At 38.7% G+C, this 11,611-nt stretch overlaps 2 pseudogenes; both read left to right on the plus strand.

Moving 5' to 3' along the window:
- Positions 1 to 977: 977 nt before the first annotated feature.
- LOC126766590 (small nucleolar RNA U3) lies at positions 978 to 1,180 on the plus strand (annotated as a pseudogene).
- Positions 1,181 to 10,343: 9,163 nt separating this feature from the next.
- Positions 10,344 to 10,546, plus strand: LOC126766591 (small nucleolar RNA U3; annotated as a pseudogene).
- Positions 10,547 to 11,611: the final 1,065 nt, after the last annotated feature.

An 11,611-nucleotide genomic window follows, 5' to 3' on the forward strand; every position in this document is an offset into this window, starting at 1 on the left:
AACCGCCATAGTGCCGTGGCCGTTGTTTGCGATGCATTCTGAAAAGCGCGCCGGGCCATAGAATGTAAAGTGTAGAGAAGGTGCAAATTGAATTATGTATGATGTTCCATTTGGCGGCTAACAGAGCCGATAGAATCAAAGTAAGGAATTCGCGCTGTCGCTGCTATTTAGCAGAATTGAGCACGTGCAGTGGCAAAAATATATGTAAAACGACTGAATTCATGCCAGAATAAATAAAGAGAAATGCTTTGAAGAAAAATATGCAAAGCATTCTCTGAGTCACATATGCGTGATTATTTTGTATAATATGAACCATTATTTTCTGGAAAATGGAAAAATTTTAATTATATTTACAAAATCGGGAAAAGCTAGAAACGTTATCTTAATTTTATTTTTCTTTAATTAAATTTTTGAAGTTATACTTCTTATACGAGTTCGAAAAAGGTTGCGATAGATTCAGGTTGCGCAACCTTGCTCAATATGAATCTACGCAACCTTGTCTGCGAAGATGTTCGAGCAGCAAGCGAAGCGGTGACAATCGGCGATCGTTTGTTGGTTTCTTTCGGCACAGCTCGGCTTTTCTACCAACAACACAATGTTGCCATGCTTATGCTGTTGTTGTTTTTGTAGAACAATGTTTTAATTTTTGGTTGGTGACATATTCAATTAAAAATAAATTCTGTTGGGATTCGAACCTACGTGCTCGTCGTAACTTTTCAAGAGCTTACCACCAACACCACCATTGACACTTGTATTGCGTTGTCCTAATTATGGTTTGGTTATGCATGAAAGAAATATACAATGGATCGCCGATTGTTACCTCTTTCCTTGCTGCTGCTGCGCATATGTATGTTTGTATGCTTGTGCATTATTGAAGTTATGCATCTTTTTCTTTCGTTTGTCTTTCATTTCTGCGAATTCTCAACTATTTTGCGTATATTTTGGTTGAAATACTCTGCGTTGGCCGTTGAAAAATTAAAGCTATAGTTTACAGGATCATTTCTGTAGTTAGTCTTCATTTACATTTTTTGGAAATCGACCGGCAATTACGAGGTATATCGTTTTATCTGACAGCGTGAGGTTTAAGAAGTTCATTTCTAATTTTGTCTTGTGGCATATTAGAAATGATGTTTCTTCGAAAATCGTTCGCTTACAACGGATAAAACGACTTCTGAGTGGTGATTTTAATGAATAAATTCCTTTTAGTTGAAATACTCTGCGTTGGCCGTTGAAAAGTTAAGACTATACTTCTCAGGATCATTCATTCCTTTCATTTCTTCAAAGAAATTAATGACATTTAGAAATATGCATATTTGCATTATTTCGTTGTCATTTCCATATTCGTAGCAATAGAATTTCTATGGCATAAGTAAAGTAATGGCCGCCGATCGTCACCCCTTGCCGCTGTAGCAGCTTCGCCTACAAACATGCGTAAATATGTATGTATGTATACATACGTATGATCGTGAATACATATCGACGCAGATTTTTGCGAGAAGCACCAGAAAGTTGTGCAATTTATGATTTTTAGCTTTTGCCATCGTCGCGAAAAGACGACTTGTTGGCAAAGGCATGCTCGGGGAGATGTTACGGCCTCTGTTTTTATGAATGAAGCGAGATCGCTTGTGGAATTTGCGCCTGCGTTCATGAATGAAATCGTTTTTGTTGTAAAATGTACTACACTTGTTCTTCGCCAATTTTTCTGCCATATTGACTGGTGAAGATCAATTTTTTGTTGGTGACATATTCATATGTGTACGCATATGTATGTTTGTATGCTTGTGCATTATTTGTTTGGCAATGTATGCAAATATATGAATGTATGAACATGCAAGTCAATGCGCGCACATGTAATAAGTATATTGATAAGTGATGAAAATATGATTTCAATTTCTGAACGCGCACCGATAACTGCTGAGACTTCAACGCGTGTTGATGGATTACAAAAGAGAGATGATTACGCTGCATATTCTCTTCCGCAACGAAGAGACAGAACTACTTTTCTAGTCAAAGTTCCTTCATTTACACTTTGCTTTATTCTTCATTTTATGTGCATAATAAATTTATAAAATGTGAATTTAACTTTTCTAGTTTTCTTTCATTTAAAATGATATGCATTTCTTGGAATATCACCAAGAAGTATGACTTCATCCGCGCGTAGGGACTCCACGCACCTTTTTTTTAAATTTTTAAATAAATTAATATTTCAAATAAAATATATTTATTTCGACTATTAAAAAGTGAAGAAGAAAATTGATGACCTTCATGAAATATGCATATTTGCATTATTTCGTTATCTTTTCCATTATTGTACCAATAGAATTTCTATGACACATGCATATGTATGTACATATGTATATTATTTCTTTGGCACATTTGTCTCTATGTTTACGAAAGCAAATGCGAGCCATATACATACATATGTACATACATTCATAACAACAAGTTTCGCACGCTTCTTTCGCATCTCCGTTGTCATGGTCAACCAATGGCCTTTTGAATTAAAGAAATAACCTCAAATCGTACACGAGTGCAATGCTTTCTTAACTAAACCTCAAAATCTTAATAAAGAGGTGGGTTTGATATTATAATATAAAAAATTTTCGATGAATATTATTTTAAATATTATTATTATAATTTTTTTTATTATTTGTTTTTTTATTATATTTATTTTATAATTTATTATTTACCTATTTTAATTAAAATTTTTTCAGTTTTTAATATTTATTTTGTTGAAGTTGTAATCTTAATATTATCAATATGGCAACCTTCTAAATGGTATTATCTGTAGCATAGTAGATTTTACATTGTACATTGAATTCAGTTCAGTTCTTATTAAAACTTTAAACTATAAACATTGCGTTTCATTATCCACGGTTCTCTGCAACAATGGTTATGGGCGCAGGTCAGAACGCATAGAACACCATTTGTTGTAACGGCAAATATTAACTGAAGTGAATTTTCAATTTCGTATGTGCGCGTTTTTTAAATAAGTTTTTAAAATGAGTTTGTCTCTGCAAATCGAAAAACTTGCAGAAGATAATTACGATGTCTGGTCGGTATCTGGGGACAGTTGCACCTGTCTGTGGGCACTTTTAGGGGGCAACTGTGATTGTAAGAGTTAATAATGGACCCGTTCTGCGCAGATACCCTGCTCTCTATTCCCGGGCCCGTAACGCAATTGTCGGTCTGCCCCTCCCTACTCAATTCCTCACTCAGTCTCCCCCTGAAGGCGCTCCAGTTTGCTCTCCGAGGGTTGCGTCTAGGGGGGAGTTGTCTTACCTCTACCTTCAGCGCGAACCTTACAATTCTGTGGTCTGACAGGGAGGGCTCCGCCGAGACCCTCCACCGTGAGACCCAACCACTTGCAGGCTCGTTACTGAAGGTGATGTCAAGCACTTCCCTTCTGCTTATCGTTATGAAGGTGGGTTCGCACCCCACATTCTCTATTGCTAAATTGCTACCAACTACATATTCCAATAAAGACTCACCCCTCGAGTGGCAGTCCGTACTGCCCCACTCTACGTGGTGGGCATTCGCGTCGCAGCCGATGATAAGGGGCAGCCTGTACCTCCTCCAGTACTCCACAAGCCTTTCCACCACCACGGGGGTGCTGATGCCAGGACGAAGTCCTTGCCTTTATAGTCCCTGGCCTGTACCGCCACCAGAACCTGCGTCAGGAATTCTGAAATACAGAAGAAATTAATACTGCTCCTGGCTACTATACAAGTTCTAGGTCGCTCGCTAGAGTGATCCCAGATTACCTTGTTGTATTCTGTCTTGAGGCTTTTGACCTCTCCTTTGAAGATCCAAGGCTTTTCGATCAGCTGGATTACCAGTTTTTCCGCTGTGAACCTGCTCATAATGACAGCCGAAGCTGCCACCGCGTGATGCAGGTTCACCTGGGCGGCTTCCATATCGACGGCCACTATAATAGTGGTTCGATGAGGGGCAAGTCCTCATCCCCGCCGCCGTTCGGTCTGCTGTCCATGAGATCTCCTAATCCATCGAGGAGTTCCTGGGTGGAGGGGAGCTCTGCTCCCGGGACAACTGGGGCGTCCGAGGTCGCGGCAGGCGTTGCCTGCTCAACCCTGCTTACCCTGGGTTGTTCCGCGACCTCCTCCACCTGCATACTCTCCACCTCCGAGGCCGCCACAGTCGTGCCCTGTTTGGCATTGCCTTCGCGTGGCTGAGTAACTGTCTCAGACGCCTCCTTGCTCCCGGTGGACGCAGGCTTTTAAGGCCTTATGACCACCGTGCTGTACCTGTAAAACAGGCGGAAGCTCGCCGCACGGATGTACCTGTACGAGCCGTCGTCCACGTACAGGTGTAGTCTCCATCCTTTAAGTTTTCCTTTATCCTCGACTTTGCTGCTGACAATACGCCAGGCCAAGATGCTGAGGCCCCGGTTCTGGTTCTTAACCAGACCCAGAGCAAACTGGTAGGGCTTGTCTCCACACCGGGGGAGGAACATCGTCATGCTATGCAAGACCGGTATGTCCTCCGCCCTTTTTGCACAGAGGACGGGACCCGTCCAGCCTTCCAGCTTTGGGGCAAACTCCCGCAGCCAGTCGGCGGACATCTCGTCCATGCAGTCCACCTGCATCATGCCACCTGCAAAATCCACCCCAAGGAAGAACGCCGCGTCTTCATCTCCCCTGAATACCTCTTTCATGAGGAGGTCCTGGAGCACGGTAAGCTGCTCCGATTCCAGCGCCTCCACCGGGTAGTTCAGAGGCAGTACAGCCATGCGGATGCCTTTGACAGCATGCATATCTGCGCCGCCCCTCCTCCACCCGGGGGGGAGCCGGTACTGATGCTTGGCTACCGGCTATCTTTAAGTTGCCGCCCCTCATCCTCTTGGAGCTGGGGGGCTCCTGCGGCGTTAACTGCCCGATCTTCCGCTTCGCGGTTTGTGCATAGGTAGCTGCACTGGCATGGCCACGGTCACTTGGCCGGCTGCTTTGTGGGAGCCGTGCTCCACGTTAGGCTGGCCCCGCTAATGCCCTTCCTACAAGGGTCATCGCACCCGCCGGGGTTGCCAGCTGCCGGGAGAGGGCGTTGCCCTCCCTTCCTGCGCCTTCTTCTTCTCTTGCTCGCGCCGTCGGTCTTTGCCCGACATGACTCCCCTGAATCTGAGCAGCTGAGCCTGCTACAGGGGGTCCTGGTGGTGCTTTTAGCTCTAACCGCGGCCTTCGACGCTTGAACGCCGCTGCACGAGGGCATGTCGTCGTCATCTTCCCTGGCATGCTCCTCGAACAGCGCCCGCTCTTCTGGCGAGAGAGCATCAAGGAAGCTGAACTTCCGCTTAGCTCCTTGACCCCTCCCGCTTGCAGCTGCGCCGTCTCTCATGTCCTTTTCCTGATCCTTACTCGTCGTCCTATGTTGTCGCCTGGTCGAATCAATGGGAGTTGTTGTTTTTATTATGGTTTTGGTTTTTTTTTGTTGTCGTTCAACTTGTAGTTACGACCCTCGGCTCAACGAGGTGAGCAGTCGGGTCTACTTAGTTTATGGGGAACTAGGAGGTCCGCCACGCCAGAGCCCCTTGGCGCGGTAAGGCCACAGTTACTCCCCAATTCGGCCCGGTGTTAGGGAGGCTCCGTTCTAATACAGCCGAATTTCCCTCCTGGCTGCAAATCATCCAATGGGCACGGGAGTCGCATAACACCCTGAATTAGGAGGTGGTAGCTCTTGGTTGCCGCACGCATGCGGCAGCCGTCAAACTACCTGGGCAGTGCAAGTCAGCACCACCCACACCGGTTGGGGGGTGCCGAGTATGCCTTGCGTCAAAGCCCTGCACCACGACAAGGTGCCTACCATTCGCAGAGGCGGCATCATCTTACTCAAGTTGACACAAGACCATAACGGCAGTGCATTTGGAAAAAATTCCATAATTTTACATTTAGGTATAATACCGATTTTCTTGCATTTAAACATTTAGCAATCCATTTCGAGTTGATTCAAATCATTAACTTCACATATTAAAGTTAATTGACCTTCTTCATCTTACAGAAGTTGGCATAAAGCCAAAAAGGCATTTGGAAAAATTCCACATTTTTACATTTAGGTATAAAACCGATTTTCTTGCATATACACATTTGGCAATATATATCGAATGGCTTCAAATCATTAGCTTCACACACTAAATTAATTAACCTTCTTCATCTTACTGAAGTTGGCATAAAGCCAAAACGGCAGTGCATTTGGAAAATTCCAGAATTTTACATTTAGGTATAAAACCGATTTTCTTGCATGTACACATTTAGAAATCCATTTCAAGTTGCCTCAAATCATTAGCTTAACATATTAAAGTTAATTAACTTTCTTCATCTTACAGATGTTGGCATAAAACCAAAACGACAGTGCATTTGGAAAAATTCCACAATTTTACGTTTAGGTATAAAACCGATTTGCATTTAAACATTTAGCAATCCATATCGAGTTGATTCAAGTCATTAACGTCACATATTCAAGTTAATTAACCTTCGTCATCTTACAGAAGTTGGCATAAAGCCAAAACGGCAGTGCATTTGGAAAAATTCCACAACTTTACATTTACGTATAAATTCGATTTTCCTGCATTTAAACATTTAGCAATCCATATCGAGTTGATTCAAATCATTAGCTTCACATATTAAAGTTAATTAACCCTCATCATTTTACACAAGTTGACATAAGACCATAACGGCAGTGCATTTGGAAAAAAAATCCATAATTTTACATTTGGGTAAAAAACCGAATTTCTTGCATGTACACATTTAGGAATAGCTATCAAGTTGCTTCAAATCATTAGCTTAACATACTAAAGTTAATTAACCCTCATCATCTTACTCAAGTTGACATAAAGCCATAACGACAGTGCATTTGGAAAAAAATCCATAATTTTACATTTAGGTATAAAACCGATTTTCTTGCATGTATAAATTTAGAAATCCATATCAAGTTGCTTCACATCATTAGCTTAACATATTAAAGTTAATTAACCCTCATCATCTTACTCAAGTTGACATAAGACCATAACGGCAGTGCATTTGGAAAAAAATCCATAATTTTACATTTAGGTATAAAACCAACTTTCTTGCATGTACATATTTAGCAATACATGTCGAGTTCATTCAAATTATTAAATTCACAAATTCAAATTAATTAACCTTCTTCATCTTACAGAAGTTGGCATAAAGCCAAAACGGCAGTGCATTTGGAAAAATTTCCAGAATTTTACATTTAGGTATAAAACCGATTTCCTTGCATATACACACTTAGAAATCCACAAAGAGTTGCTTTAAATCATTAGCTTCACATATTAAGGTTAATTAACCTTCATCGTTTTACTCAAGTTGACATAAGACCATAACTGCAGTGCATTTGGAAAAAAAATCCATAATTTTACATTTAGGTATAAAACCGATTTTCTTGCAAGTACATATTTAGAAATCCATATCAAATTGCTCAAAATCATTAGCTTAACATATTAAATTAATTAACCCTCATCATCTTACTCAAGTTGACATAAGATCATACCGGCAGTGCATTTGGAAAAATTCCATAGTTTTACATTTAAGTATTAAACCGATTTTCTTGCATGTACACAGTTAGAAATCCATATCGAGTTGATTCAAATCATTAGCTTAACATATTAAAGTTAATTAACCCTCATCATATTACTCAAATTGATAGAAGACCATAACTGCAGTGCATTTGGAAAAAAATCCTTAATTTTACATTTAGGCATAAACCAATTTTCTTGCATATACACATTTGGCAATATATGTCGAGTTGATTCAAAGCATAAGCTTAACATATTAAAGTTAACTAACCTTCTTCATCTTACAGAAGTTGGCATAAAGCCAAAACGGCAGTGCATTTGGAAAAAAATTTCAGAATTTTACATTTAGGTGTGAAACCGATTTTCTTGCATATAAACAATTGGCAATATATGTCGAATGGCTTCAAGTTAATTAACCTTCTTCATCTTACTGAAGTTAGCATAAAGCCAAAACGGCAGTGTATTTGGAAAATTCCAGAATTTTACATTTAGGTATAAAACCGACTTTCGTGCATGTACACATTTAGAAATCCATGTAAAGTTGCCTCAAATCATTAGGTTAACATATTAAAGTTAATTAACCTTCTTCATCTTACAGAAGTTGGCATAAAGCCAAAACGACAGTGCATTTGAAAAAATTCCAGAATTTTACATTTAGGTATAAAACCGATTTTCTTGCATATACACATTTGGCAATCTATGTCGAATGGCTTCAAATCATTAGCTTCACATATTAAAGTTAATTGACCTTCTTCATCTTACAGAATGTGACATAAAGCCAAAACGACAGTGCATTTGGAAAAATTCCACAATTTTACATTTAGGTATAAAACCGGTTTTCCAGCATATACACATTTAGAAATCCAGAACGAATTGCTTTAAATCATTAGCTTCACATATTAAAGTTAATTAACCCTCATCATTTTACTCAAGTTGACATAAACCATAACGGCAGTGCATTTGGAAAAAAATCCATAATTTTACATTTAGGTATAAAACCGATTTTCGTGCATGTACACATTTAGAAATCCATACCAAGTTGCTTCAAATCATTAGCTTAACATATTAAAGTTAATTAACCTTCTTCATCTTACAGAAGTTGGCATAAAACCAAAACGACAGTGCATTTGGAAAAATTCCACAATTTTACATTTAGGTATAAAATCGATTTTCCAGGATAGAAATCCGCAACGAACTGCTTTAAATCATTAGCTTCACATATTTAAGTTAATTAACCCTCATCATTTTACTCAAGTTGACATAAGGCCATAACGGCAGTGCATTTGGAAAAAAAAATCCATAATTTTACATTTAGGTATAAAACTGACTTTCTTGCGTGTACACATTTAGAAATCCATATCGAGTTGCTTCAAATCATTAGCTTCACATATTAAAGTTAACTAACCTTCTTCATCTTACAGAAGTATTTGACATAACTACATTTCATTTGAAAAAAATTAGGGATCCTTCGTAAAATTTGAACAATGTTAGGAGTAAAATGACTTAAAATGTTTTCGTCAGCATGCGCTGCCACACTTTAGCGATGGATCAAAATTATGTACAACAATATTGAAGAACATCAAAATGTCTAGAAAAACCTCCGCGGTAGCATATGTCCAACTACACTACAACAACTTTTTTCATTTGAAACATTAATGAAAATGCTAACCAAATTCAAACCATGCTATTTATGTGTTTATATTAATCCTTATCCAAATGACTTATTTTAAGGTCAAGACCATTTAACTACCTATAAAAATAGTTTTAAATTGGATTTCCATTCAAAAGATATTACGAATTAAAAAATTCAAAAAGTAAACAAACCGCCATTTCGTGGCCGTTGTTTGCGATGCATTCTGAAAAGCGCGCCGGGCCATAGAATGTAAAGTGTAGAAAATGAGTCTTAAAATTGAATTATGTATGATGTTCCATTTGGCGGCTAACAGAGCCGATAGAATCAAAGTAAGGAATTCGCCGCTGTCGCTGCTATTTAGCAGAATTGAGCACGTGCAGTGGCAAAAATATATGTAAAACGACTGAATTCATGCCAGAATAAATAAAGAGAAATGCTTTGAAGAAAAATATGCAAAGCATTCTCTGAGTCACATATGCGTGATTATTTTGTATAATATGAACCATTATTTTCTGGAAAATGGAAAAAATTTTAATTATATTTACAAAATCGGGAAAAGCTAGGAAACGTTATCTTAATTTTATTTTTCTTTAATTAAATTTTTGAAGTTATACTTCTTATACGAGTTCGGAAAAGGTTGCGATAGATTCAGGTTGCGCAACCTTGCTCAATATGAATCTACGCAACCTTGTCTGCGAAGATGTTCGAGCAGCAAGCGAAGCGGTGACAATCGGCGATCGTTTGTTGGTTTCTTTCGGCACAGCTCGGCTTTTCTACCAACAACACAATGTTGCCCATGCTGTTGTTGTTTTTGTAGAACAATGTTTAAATTTTTGGTTGGTGACATATTAAATTAAAAATAAATTCTGTTGGGATTCGAACCTACGTGCTCGTCGTAACTTTTCAAGAGCTTACCACCAACACCACCATTGACACTTGTATTGCGTTGTCCTAATTATGGTTTGGTTATGCATGAAAGAAATATACAATGGATCGCCGATTGTTACCTCTTTCCTTGCTGCTGCTGCGCATATGTATGTTTGTATGCTTGTGCATTATTGAAGTTATGCATCTTTTTCTTTCGTTTGTCTTTCATTTCTGCGAATTCTCAACTATTTTGCGTATATTTTGGTTGAAATACTCTGCGTTGGCCGTTGAAAAATTAAAGCTATAGTTTACAGGATCATTTCTGTAGTTAGTCTTCATTTACATTTTTTGGAAATCGACCGGCAATTACGAGGTATATCGTTTTATCTGACAGCGTGAGGTTTAAGAAGTTCATTTCTAATTTTGTCTTGTGGCATATTAGAAATGATGTTTCTTCGAAAATCGTTCGCTTACAACGGATAAAACGACTTCTGTGTGGCGATTTTAATGAATAAATTCCTTTTGGTTGAAATACTCTGCGTTGGCCGTTGAAAAGTTAAGACTATACTTCTCAGGATCATTCATTCCTTTCATTTCTTCAAAGAAATTAATGACATTTAGAAATATGCATATTTGCATTATTTCGTTGTCATTTCCATATTCGTAGCAATAGAATTTCTATGGCATAAGTAAAGTAATGGCCGCCGATCGTCACCCCTTGCCGCTGTAGCAGCTTCGCCTACAAACATGCGTAAATATGTATGTATGTATACATACGTATGATCGTGAATACATATCGACGCAGATTTTTGCGAGAAGCACCAGAAAGTTGTGCAATTTATGATTTTTAGCTTTTGCCATCGTCGCGAAAAGACGACTTGTTGGCAAAGGCATGCTGGGGGAGATGTTACGGCCTCTGTTTTTATGAATGAAGAGATCGTTTGTGGAATTTGCGCCTGCGTTCATGAATGAAATCGTTTTTGTTGTAAAATGTACTACACTTGTTCTTCGCCAATTTTTCTGCCATTGACTGGTGAAGATCAATTTTTGTTAGTGACATATTCATATGCACGCATATGTATGTTTGTATGCTTGTGCATTATTTGTTTGGCAATGTATGCAAATATATGAATGTATGAACATGCAAGTCAATGCGCGCACATGTAATAAGTATATTGATAAGTGATGAAAATATGATTTCAATTTCTGAACGCGCACCGATAACTGCTGAGACTTCAACGCGTGTTGATGGATTACAAAAAAGAGAGATGATTACGCTGCATACTCTTCCGCAACGAAGAGACAGAACTACTTTTCTAGTCAAAGTTCCTTCATTTACACTTTGCTTTATTCTTCATTTTATGTGCATAATAAATTTATAAAATGTGAATTTAACTTTTCTAGTTTTCTTTCATTTAAAATGATATGCATTTCTTGGAATATCAACAAGAAGTATGACTTCATCCGCGCGTAGGGACTCCACGCACCTTTTTTTTAAATTTTTAAATAAATTAATATTTCAAATAAAATATATTTATTTCGACTATTAAAAAGTGAAGAAGAAA

Source organism: Bactrocera neohumeralis, unplaced genomic scaffold (genome assembly GCF_024586455.1).
Source record: "Bactrocera neohumeralis isolate Rockhampton unplaced genomic scaffold, APGP_CSIRO_Bneo_wtdbg2-racon-allhic-juicebox.fasta_v2 ctg1796, whole genome shotgun sequence".
Taxonomy (NCBI): domain Eukaryota; kingdom Metazoa; phylum Arthropoda; class Insecta; order Diptera; family Tephritidae; genus Bactrocera; species Bactrocera neohumeralis.